Source organism: Stenella coeruleoalba, assembly GCF_951394435.1.
Source record: "Stenella coeruleoalba genome assembly, chromosome: 5".
NCBI lineage: Eukaryota > Metazoa > Chordata > Mammalia > Artiodactyla > Delphinidae > Stenella > Stenella coeruleoalba.
In genome coordinates this window covers 2,397,814-2,409,872 of record NC_137150.1, presented here as the reverse complement: position 1 = coordinate 2,409,872, position 12,059 = coordinate 2,397,814, and the positions used below count along the sequence as shown (strand labels likewise).

Genomic DNA, 12,059 nt, shown 5'->3' with positions numbered 1-12,059 from the left:
CTTTGTGATTGCCATAAGTCTTATATAAAACATCTTGTACATATAACACTATTTTAAGATGATAACAACTTAAATTTGATTACATACAAAATCTCTACCCTTTACTCCCCCCATCATATTTTATGTTTTTGTTGTCACAATTTACATCTCTTTATAGTTTGTATCTATTAACAAACTATTGTAGCTATAATCAGTTTTAAGACTTTTGTCCTTTAACCTTTGTACTAGAGTTAGATGATTAACAAATCACTATACTACAGTATTAGAGCATTCTGATTTTGACTATATACTCACCTTCACCACTATGTTTTATATTTTCATGTTACTAATTAGCATTCTTTCATTTCAGCTTGAAGAACTCTTCAGCATTTCTTATAAGGAAGGTCTAGTGGTGATGAATTCTTCCAGCTTCTGTTTATTGGGAAATTCTTTTCTCTTCTTCACTTCTGAAAGACAACTTTGCCAGGTAAAGTATTCTTGGTTGGAAATTTTTTTTTTCTTTCAACTCTTTGAATATATTATCCCACTTTCTCCTGACCTGCAAGGGTTCTTTTGTGAAATCCACCAATTGTCTTATGGGTGTTCTTTTGTATGTATGGGATGTTTTTTTATCTTGCCACTTTAAAAATTCTCTCCATCTTTGATTTTATTATAATGTGTGTCTTAGAGATATCATTTTGAGTTGAAATTTTGTGGTGACCTATTAGCTTCATAAACTTAGACATCAAATCCCTCCCCAGATTTGAGAAGTTCTCAGCCATTATCTCTTTGAATAAGCTTTCTTCTTCTTTCTCCCTCTCTTTTCCTTCTTGGATTCCCATAATGCACAGATTTTTTTTTCTTTTAATGGTATGCCATAATTCACATAGGCTTTCTTTCATTCTTTTTTCTTTTTGCTCCTCTAACCCAGTGATTTCAAAGTACCTGTCTTCTAGTTCACTAATTCTTTCTTCTGCTTCATAGACTGTACTGTTGAAGCTTTCTGTGTAACTCTTCTGAGCATTCATTTTACTCAATTGTAGAATTTCCTTTTTTAAAATGGTCTCTATTTCTTTGTTGAACTTCTCACTTTGTTCATGCATTGTTTTCTCCATCTATTTAGTTGTCTGTGTTTTCTTGAAGTTCACTGAATTTTTAAAAGAGGATTATTCTGAATTCTCTGTTGAACAGTTCATAGATCTCCATTCCTTTTGGTCCAGTCATTGGAGATTTATTAATTTTTTTTGGTGGTGTCATGTTTTCTCGATTATTTGTGATCCTTGTGGCCTGTGTTGGTGCCTGCACATTTGAAGAATAGGCACCTCCTCCAGGCTTTACTGACTGGCTTCAGCAGGCAAAGGCGTTCACCAGTCAGCCTATCCAGAGATTTTGAGTGAACTGCCTTGTGCTGTCCATGGGTGGCCTTGCTGCTGGAGTCCTTGAGTGGGCAGATCGGGTTTCTGGGTCAGCAGGTCATCGTGTCTTGTGTTTGGTTCTGTGGGGACCATTCTTGTGCCTGAGTCTGCAGTGATAGGCCTGGTACTTGAGACCTAGGAGACTAGGTCCATAGGACCTCACCTGAAGCCTGGGTCCTCAGGGGCTAGATTGACAGGTATAATTTAAACTCCTGAATGAATCTGAATGGTGATGATGTACAGGATGACTAAGATACAAGTTATTAGGTTGAATCCATAATCTTTTATATTAGTAGGAATAAAAAAGACAGCATTCAAATTATGTTCAAAGCCTTGGTTTGCCACTTGCAAACTGTATATTTAAGATCAAATAACTGAATCTCTTAGATTCCATTGATACATCTGTGAAATGAGGACAATAATATTTCTTACTGCACACAGTCATTGTGGGAATTAACTAACACTATATGCATTTATAATGTACGTAAAATACTTAATACATTGGTTGTGATATTGAAGGAGCTGTACAAAAGAACTCATTCTAGTGCAGTGGATTTTCAGTTAGGTTAGTTTCCCTGAAACACAGAGTCTAAGGTGGAGGTTTGCCTGCTAAAATTTTATTATGGAATCATTTGGAGATAACACCTATGAGGGAGTGAAGGAAATAAGTTTGGATAAAGTTGGGCTGTAATTAAGTCTCAATAAAAACTTCAGCTGATTGCATTGGGTTCTCCAGAATTGGGGTGACCCTTCAACGAGGTCCGCATTGAGGCAAGAGGGCTGGTCGTTTATATCCCTGAATAGACCAGATCTGAATGTGAGCTATTCCCGGAAGGGGTCTGTTCTTGGGTGAGATAATTCTCTGCTGCTGAGGGCAAGCACTAGAGACAGATTGAGCTGCCTGCTTTCAGCCACCAGAACTCCAAGCCATTGGGGAAACGAGTGTCACAGTCTTGAAGGGGGATTGGGTTGTGCACCACAGCATCCAGGATGGGTTCCTAATGATAAATGTATGATAATTGTATATGACACATCACTTTATTTTACCACTTTTTCTAGACAATATGTTCCTATTGGGTAAGAGTTATGCCTCTCTTATCTGCCTGGTACATAGGAGGTACTCAAGAAATATATCTTAAATAAATGGAATTATTTATAAAAACTTTTTAAAAAAAATACTCTATCCTACATTTAAGGAATTAGAAAATCTATCCTCAGACATGCAGAAATTACTGATATTTTTATAATGTGGTGTTGATTTTCTTTATAATTTAACAAGGACACAAAATTCCGTGAACAAAACAGCACTCTAATTCCCCTTATTTTGGATATGTAAAGGCAAAAGGTAAACTGAATCTTCCCAAACAATTTATTACCATGTTTGTTAATTTGATCCAATTTATAATATTGTTTACTAAGATCCCTATCTTCTGAATTTATAGTTAAGTAGAGAGATGGGATGAATACTAATGTGATGTAGTGAAATATTATTTGTAGAATCTAGGAAGTGCCCTTGTAGGTGATCAATACATTATTCTTTTCATCTTTTGCACATTTGAAAATTTTCATAACAGAATTTTGCAGAAAAATAACTTTTTTCATTAAGTTGGCTATATGTTTGTGAAAATATTGAACTGGGTTAGTCCTTAAGTGAAATAAGAGAGCACTAGTGTGAGCCAAGCATTTTCGTATGTAGAGAGTTGTAACAAGTTAAGGACATCTCTGTTTGAACAGTGTCCACTATGTGTTCCTAACAACAAATGCATAATAACTTTATTATGACACATTGTTTTACCTTATTAATTTTTCTAGACAATATGTTCATGATGGGTAAGAGCTATGTCTGTCTTGATTGCCTAGCACATAGGAGAAATTCAATAAATATGTCTTAAACAAATGAAATTGTTTATTAAAACAAACCCTCCTTAAAAAAACGTTCCTGAGTTTTTGTTAGTTGTTCCTTTTAGAGGTAGTATATGAAGGACATCTTGTAACAGTGACAGGTATATTATGGAAGGAGACAGCAAAAGATTTAATTATTGAATACTTTTGTTGGTTTATCCATACATGTGGTTATTTCAGATTTACAACTTTGGATATCCTGAACTTTAGCACGTTACCCTCATGAGTCTGTGATATTTTTTTCTTTGTCACCTATTTGTACAAATTGATGAAAAATTCAAGGAAAAAAAAAGAAATATGCATACATAAAAATGCATGCCCATTATTTTAAATAAAATAATTTTGTTTAGTATTTTTAAAAAGCATTATGAGCTGTGCTTTTACCAAACTCAGTAAAATTTTGACCATTATTCTTTAAATATTTTTTGCTGCCATTATACTTTCTCCTACTCTTCCTCTTCTTTTCTAACTTCTCTCCTCTTCTTCTAGAACTCCAATTATGTTTGTGTTATAACTTTTGATATTATTCCATAGGTCCTAAGCTGTTCATTTTTTTTATCTTATTTTCTTTCTGTTCTTCAAAGTGAATAATTGCATATTGGTATTTCGTTGAATTCAGTGATTTTTTTAGGGTGCCAATCTGTGATTAAGGCTATCAAGTGACTTTTCTTCAAATATTATACTTTTCAATTCAGTTTGGTGCATTTTTATAGTTTCCATTCCTATTCTGAGATGCCCTATCTGTTCATTCATCATGACTGTGTTGTCCTTTAAAATATTTATAAAAGCTTCTTTAAAGTCCCTGTCTGCTAATTTCAACACCTGGACCTTTGGTATTGATTTATACAGACTGCTTTTTCCCTCAACTATGAGTCACACATTTTTGTTTTCTTACTTCTAGTAACTTTTAGTTATATGCTGAACGTTATGAATCATAAGTTAAAGGGAATCTGGATTATGCTGCCTCCCTTAAACAATGTTGACTTTTTATGGCTGACAGATAAATCACTTGTGGATACTTTTGTTCTTGTCAGGCTTGGATTTACTCTTTATTAAAGCTTTATTTATATTTAATTTTAAACTTCATTCTAGGGCATGTCCTTACACTAGAGCAGGGTCCTTACACTTAAGAGATCATTTCCATGAAATCTCAACTGAATGACAAGTTAGGTCACTTCACTTTGGCTAAGCTGGGACTCCAATAAATTCCAGTACTGTATGCCCTCTAGTATTACTGTCTAGCTCTCAGCCCTGAAAACACAATCTTTGCTAGGCCTTGTGGGATGTCACTCTGCACACATGCTGCCCAGCCGTTGGCTAAACACCCACAGTCCACCTCCACAGACACTGCTGGGTCCCTCATTAGCATAGCTCCTTTTCTCACATAACATGCCTTACAGGTTCCAGATGTCTTAGCAGCCTGGATCACCAACCTCTTCTTCTTCAGATCAGTGAGACCACCCTCCTGTTAGCTCTACTTTCCTGCCATTGGGAAAGTTGAGGTGATTGTGGGGTGGTCATGATCATGCTCATGACTTCTCTTTCTCTTCTTTCAAGGGTCACAGTCTTATCCATACTATTGCTTTATTTCTGAAACAATGACTTTACATACTTTCCAATTTTATAGCTCTTTTTGGAAAGAAGGTATGTCTGTTATGAGTTATTTTGTCAGGGTTAAAAGTCGAATTTACTTTCAGGGACTTCCCTGGCAGTCCATGGTTAATACTCAGAGCTTCCACTACAGGGGGCACGGATTCGATCCCTGGTTGGGGAAACTAAGATCCCACATGCTGCACAGCAAGGCCAAAAAAACACACACAAAAAAGTTGAAGTTGCTTTCAATAGATATTTTATTTTTAATTAATTTTTATTGGAGTATAGTTGATTTATAATGATAGTTTCTGCTTCACAGCCAAGGGAATCAGTTATACATATACATGTATCCACTCTTTTTTAGATTCTTTTCTCATATGGGTCATTACAGAGTATTGAGTAGAGTTCCCTGTGCTATACAGTAGGTCCTTGTTGGTTATCTACTCTATATACAGTAGTGAGTACATGTCAATCCAATCTCCCAATTTATCCCTCCCCCCCAAATAGATATTTTAAACCAGTTTCCTCTAGCATTTCTGAACTTAACAGTAAAATCAGATAGCATGTTAGGATGTTTTAAATAACCCTCCAAAGAGACAACCAAAATCTAATAACCCCTAGTACACATACACATGCCCTGTACCTTATCAAAATAGAGAATTCCTTCAAAATTTTTGTATAACATGGATTAAATGTATCTTCTTTTTTTTGGTTAAGGAAATTTTATTTATGTGTGCAAATCCATTCAACTAAGAATTTGGATCTCTTTGGTTAATTTTATTTTTCTAATAATTCATTATCTCACCTAACTGCTGACACTTTTTTTTTTAACATCTTTATTGGAGTATAATTGCTTTACAGTGTTGGGTTACTTGCTGCTCTATAACAAAGTGAATCAGCTATATGTATACCTATATCCCCATATCTACTCCCCCTTGCATCTCCCTCCCACCCGTCTAGGAAGACACAGAGCACTAAGCTCATTTCTCTGTGCTATGCGGCTGCTTCCCACTAGCTATCTGCTTTATATTTCGTAGTGTATATATGTCCATGCCACTCTCTCACTTCATCCCAGTTTACCCTTCCCCCTCCCCGTGTCCTCAAGTTCATTCTGTACGTCTGCATCTTTTCTCCTGTCCTACACCTAGGTTCTTCAGAACGTTTTTTTTTTTTTTTTAGATTCCATATATATGTTAGCATATGGTATTTGTTTTTCTCTTTCTGACTTACTTCACCCTGTATGACAATCTCTAGATCCATCCACCTCATTACAAATAATCAACTTTGCTTCGTTTTATGACTGAGTAATATTCCATTGTATATATGTGCCACATCTTCTTTATCCATTCGTCTGTCGATGGACACTTAGGTTGCTTCCATGTCCTGGCTATTGTAAATAGAGCTGCAATGAACAGTGTGGTACATGGCTCTTTTTGAATTATGCTTTTCTCAGGGTATATGCCCAGTAGTGGGATTGCTGGGTCATACAGTAGTTCTGTTTTTAGTTTCTTAAGGGACCTCCATACTGTTCTCCATAGTGACTGTATCAATTTACATTCCCACCAACAGTGCAAGAGGGTTCCCTTTTCTTCACACCCTCTCCAGCATTTATTATTTGTAGATTTTTTGTTGATGGCCATTCTGACTGGTGTGAGGTGATAACCTCATTGTAGTTTTAATTTGCATTTCTCTAATGATTAGTGATGTTGAGCATCCTTTCATGTGTTTCTTGGCAATCTGTATATCTTCTTTGGAGAAATATCTATTTCAGTCTTCTGCCGATTTTTGGATTGGGTTTTTTTTTTTTTTTTTTTTTTTTTTGATATTAAGCTGCATGAGCTGCTTGTATATTTTGGAGAATAATCCTTTGTCAGTTGCTTCATTTGCAAATATTTTCTCCCATTCTGAGGGTTGTCTTCTCCTCTTGTTTATGGTTTCCTTTGTTGTGCAAAAGCTTTTAAGTTTCATTAGGTCCCATTTGCTTATTTTTGTTTTTATTTCCACTTCTCTAGGGGGTGGGTCAAAAAGGATCTTGCTGTAATTTACATCACAGAGTGTTCTGCCTATGTTTTCCTTAACAGTTTTATAGTGTCTGGCCTTACATTTAGGTCTTTACTACATTTTGTTTGTGCATGGTGTTAGGAAGTGCTCTAATTTCATTCTTTTACATGTAGCTGTCCAGTTTTCCCAGCACCATTTACTGAAGAGGCTCTCTTTTCTCCATTGTATATTCTTGCCTCCTTTATCAAAGATAAGGTGACCATATGTGCGTGGGTTTGTCTCTGGGCTTTCTAAGTTGTTCCACTGATCTATATTTCTGTCTTTGTGCGAGTACCATACTGTCTTGATTACTGTAGCTTTGTAGTATAGTCTGAAGTCCAGGAGCCTGATTCCTCCAGCTCTGTTTTTCTTTCTCAAGATTGCTTTGGCTCTTCAGGGTCTTTTGTGTTTGCATACAGATTGTGAAATTTTTTGTTCTAGTTCTGTAAAAAATGCCATTGGTAGTTTGATAGCGATTGAATTGAATCTGTAGATTGCTTTGGGTGGTATAGTCATTTTCACAATGTTACTTCTTCCAATCCAAGAACATGGTATATCTCTCCATTTGTTTGTATCATCTTTAATTTTTTTCATCAGTGTCTTATAATAGTTTTCTGCATAAAGGTCTTTTGTCTCTTTAGGTAGGTTTATTCCTAGGTATTTTATTCTTTTTGTTGCAGTGGTAAATGGGAGTGTTTCCTTAATTTCTATTTCATATTTTTCATCATTAGTGTATATGAATGCAAGAGATTTCTGTGCATTAATTTTGTATCCTGCTACTTTACCAAATTCATGGATTACCTCTAGTAGTTTTCTGGTAGCACCTTTAGGAATCTCTATGCATAGTTTCATGTCATCTGCAAACAGTGACAGTTTTACTTCTTCTTTTCCAATTTGGCTTCCTTTTATTTCTTTTTCTTCTCTGATTGCTGTGGCTAGGACTTCCAAAACTATGTTGAATAATAGTGGCAAGAGTGGACATGCTTGTCTTTTTCCTGATCTTAGTGAAAATGGTTTCAGTTTTTCACCATTGAGAACGATGTTGGATGTGAGTTTGTCATATATGGCCTTTATTATGTTGAGGTAAGTTCCGTCTATGCCTACTTTCTGAAGAATTTTTATCATAAATGGATGTTGAATTTTGTTGAAAGCTTTTTCTGTATATATTGAGATGAGCATATGGTTTTCATCCTTCAATTTGTTAATATTGTTTATCACATGAATTGATTTTCATTTATGGAAGAATCCTTGCATTCCTGGGATAAACCCCACTTGATCATGGTGTATGATCCTTTTAATGTACTGTTGGATTCTGTTTGCTAGTATTTTGTTGAGGATTTTTGCATCTATGTTCATCAGTGATATTGGTCTGTAGATTTCTTTTTATGTGACATCTTTGTGTGGTTTTGGTATCAGGGTGATGCTGGCCTCATAGAATGAGTTTGGGAGTGTCCCTCCCTCTGCTATATTTTGGAAGAGTTTGAGAAGGATAGGTGTTAGTTCTTCTCTAAATGTTTGATACAATTCACCTGTGAAGCCATCTGATCCTGGGCTTTTGTTTCTTGGAATATTTTTAATCACAGTTTCAATTTCAACGCTTGTGATTGGTCTGTTTATATTTTCTATTTCTTCCTGGTTCAGTCTCAGAAGGTTGTGCTTTTCTAAGAATTTGTCCATTTCTTCCAGGTTGTCCATTTTATTGGCATATAGTTGCTTGTAGTAATCTCTCATGATCCTTTGCATTTCTGCAGTGTCTGTTGTTACTTCTCCTTTTTCATTTCTAATTCTATTGATTTGAGTCTTCCCCCTTTTTTTCCTGATGAGTCGAGTGGTTTTTCAATTTTGTTTATCTTCTCAAAGAACAAGCTTTTAGTTTTATTGATCTTTGCTATCGTTTCCTTCATTTCTTTTTCATTTATTTCTGATCTGACCTTTATGATTTCTTTCCTTCTGCTAACTTTGGATTTTTTTTTTTTGTTCTTCTTTCTCTAATTGCTTTAGGTGTAAGGTTAGGTTGTTTATTTGAGATGTTTCTTGTTTCTTGAGGTTGGATTTTATTGCTTTTAACTTCTCTCTCAGAACTGCTTTTGGTCCATTCCATAGGTTTTGGGCTGTTGTGTTTTCATTGGCATTTGTTTCTAGGTATTTTTTGATTTCCTCTTTGATTTCTGTAGTGATCACTTGGTTATTTAGTAGCGCATTGTTTAGCTTCCAGATGTTTTTATTTTTTACAGATTTTTTCCTGTAATCATATGTAGTATCCTAGCGTTGTGGTTGGAAAAAGATACTTGATATGATTTCATTTTTCTTAAATTTACCAAGGCTTGATTTGTGACCCAAGATATGATCTATCCTGGAGAATGTTCCATGAGCTCTTAAGAAGAAAGTGTATTCTGTTGTGTTTGGATGAAATGTCCTATAAATATCAATTAAGTCCCTCTTGTTTAATATATCATTTAAAGCTTGTGTTTATTTATTTATTTTCATTTTAGATGTTCTGTCCATTGGTGAAAGTGGGGTGTTTAAGTCCCCTACTATTATTGTGTTACTGATGATTTCCTCTTTTATGGCTGTTAGCATTTGCCTTATGTATTGAGGTGCTCCTATGTTGGGTGCATAAATATGTACAATTGTTATATCTTCTTTTTGGATTGATCACTTGATCATTATGTAGTGTCCTTCTTTGCCTTTTCTTAATAGTCTTTTTTTTTAAGTCTATTTTTCTCATATGAGAATTGGTACTCCAGCTTTCTTTTGCTTTCCATTTGCATGGAATACCTTTTTCCATCCCCTCCCTTTCAGTTGTATGTGTCCCTAGGTCTGAAGTGGGTCTCTTGTAGACAGCATATATACAGGTCTTGTTTTTCTATCCATTCATCCAGTCTGTGTCTTTTGGTTGAAGAATTTAATCCATTTACATTTAAGGTAGTTGTCGATATGTATGTTCCTATTACCGTTTTCTTTTTTCTTTTCTAGAATCATCTCTTCATGTTGTTAAATCAGTTCAAGTTAAAGTAGGTACAAACTGAACAATGGCTAGGGATGTCAAATGTTTTAAAAGTCAACACCAAGATATTCATGATCTTTAATTCAATGGACAGACTCTACAATATTCGCTCATATGACAGAACGTCTCTTCAGCAAGGACTGGAGAGAGGGCATCAGATCCATGTTGCTGCTGGTGTGGGGACTGTGTCCAGGCTTGATTTTCATATATACAGAGAGAGTCCACTCTTAGCTTTTACTGGATTAGCTGTTCTTCTAGCAGGCTCACCAGCTCGACTTAGGGAGATCTTCATTGGAGCACTCATCAGAGCTCAACACGGTACAGGGAGTATATGTAGACAAGGAACAGCACCGAAGGCAGATTTTGATAATGTGATAGGAGACCAGTGATGCTCTCTGAGTCTCTGTGATTGATATTTATGAGGTTTTCTTCACCCATCGGTGATGTAGAAGTGGCATTCTAGGATTGACTCATGCAAGATCCTTTCTTGTTTTGGTTGAGCAGGCAGCTTTGGTTTGAATCCGAGTAAAGGAAATCCATCAAGCCATTCAATAAAGAAAGGTTCTGGTCAAACGGATATTTTCTTTTAAACAGATTTTTTTTTGGCTGGTCATTTGACATCTGGAGCAATGAGTGCTCTCATGTGATTAGCACTGCTTGGATGGTCATGACAGTATGCCAAGATGTAGGCATAAGGATGCCCGTACAGCATTTTCTTTTTTAAAAGCGCACATACAGAAAGGAATGGTCCGGCGTCCTCCATTCTTCACACACGCTTGCTCAGGGAGAAGCCTCTAAAGCAGCAGCAGTCTGAGAGGAGCAGCAGAAGCGGCCGCCACTGCCAGTAACCTCCCGGGTGTGGCAGGGACGGACGGGTGATTTCACAACATCATCATTCGGCGGCTTCCGTTTTGCAGCTATTCCAGGTCAATGACAACCCCCACACATTTGGGGAAGAGAGAAGAAAACCCATTCTCCCAGCAGCCTGCACGGCACCAGCCCCATTTTCTTAATTGTTTTGAGTTTGTTATTGTAGGTCTTTTCCTTCTCTTGTGTTCCTGCCTAGAGAAGTTCCTTTAGCATTTGTTGTAAAGCTGATTTAGTGGTGCTGAATTCTCTTAGCTTCTGCTTGTCTGTAAAGGTTTTAATTTCTCCGTCAAATATGAATGAGATCCTTGCTGGGTAGAGTAATCTTGGTTGTAGGTTTTTCCCTTTCATCACTTTAAATATGTCCTGCAACTCCCTTCTGGCCTGCAGAGTTTCTGCTGAAAGAACAGCTGTTACCCTTATGGGGATTCTCTTGTATGTTATTTGTTGCTTTTCCCTTGCTGCTTTCAATATTTTTTCTTTGTATTTAATTTTTGATAGTTTGATTAATATGTGTCTTGACATGTTTCTCTTTGAATTTATCCTGTATGGGACTCTCTTCACTTCCTGGACTTCATTGACTATTTCCTTTCCCATATTAGGGAAGTTTTCAACTATAATCTCTTCAAATATATTCTCAGTCCCTTTTTGTTTCTCTTCTTCTTCTGAGACCACTATAATTCGAATGTTGGTGTGTTTAATGTTGTCCCAGAAGTCCCTGAGACTGTCCTCAATTCTTTTCATTCGGTTTTCTTTATTCTGCTCTGTGGTAGTTATTTCCTCTATTTTATCTTCCAGGTCACTTATCCATTCTTCTGCCTCAGTTATTCTGCTATTTATTCCTTCTAGAGAATTTTTAATTTCACTTATTGTGTTGTTCATCATTGTTTATTTGCTCCTTAGTTCTTCTAAGTCCTTGTTAAACGTTTCTTATACTTTCTCCATTCTATTTCCAGGATTTTGGATCATCTTTACTATCATTACTCTGAATTCTTTTTCAGGTAGTCTCCCTGTTTCCTCTTCATTTGTTTGGTCTGGTGGGTTTTTACCTGGCTCCTTCATCTGCTGTGTGTTTCTCTGTCTTCTCATTTTGTTTATCTTACTGTGTTTGGGGTCTCCTTTTTGCAGGCTGCAGATTCGTAGTTCCTGTTGTTTTTGGTGTCTGCCCCCAGTGGCTAAGGTTGGTTCAGTGGGTTGTGGAGGCCTTTTGGTGGAAGGGAGTAGTGCCTGTGTTCTGGTGGATGAGGCTGGATCTT

At 36.3% G+C, this 12,059-nt stretch overlaps 1 protein-coding gene across 9 annotated transcripts in view; it reads left to right on the top strand.

Moving 5' to 3' along the window:
* RARB (retinoic acid receptor beta) overlaps nucleotides 1-12,059 on the top strand; it is a 1,070,304-nt gene that overhangs the window by 257,912 nt on the left and 800,333 nt on the right. For all 9 annotated transcript variants that reach the window (XM_079921499.1, XM_079921514.1, XM_079921515.1 and 6 more), the window contains one exon: nucleotides 350-466. The gene's annotated coding sequence lies outside the window, so the exon portion shown is untranslated. The remainder of the gene's footprint in view (nucleotides 1-349; nucleotides 467-12,059) is intronic.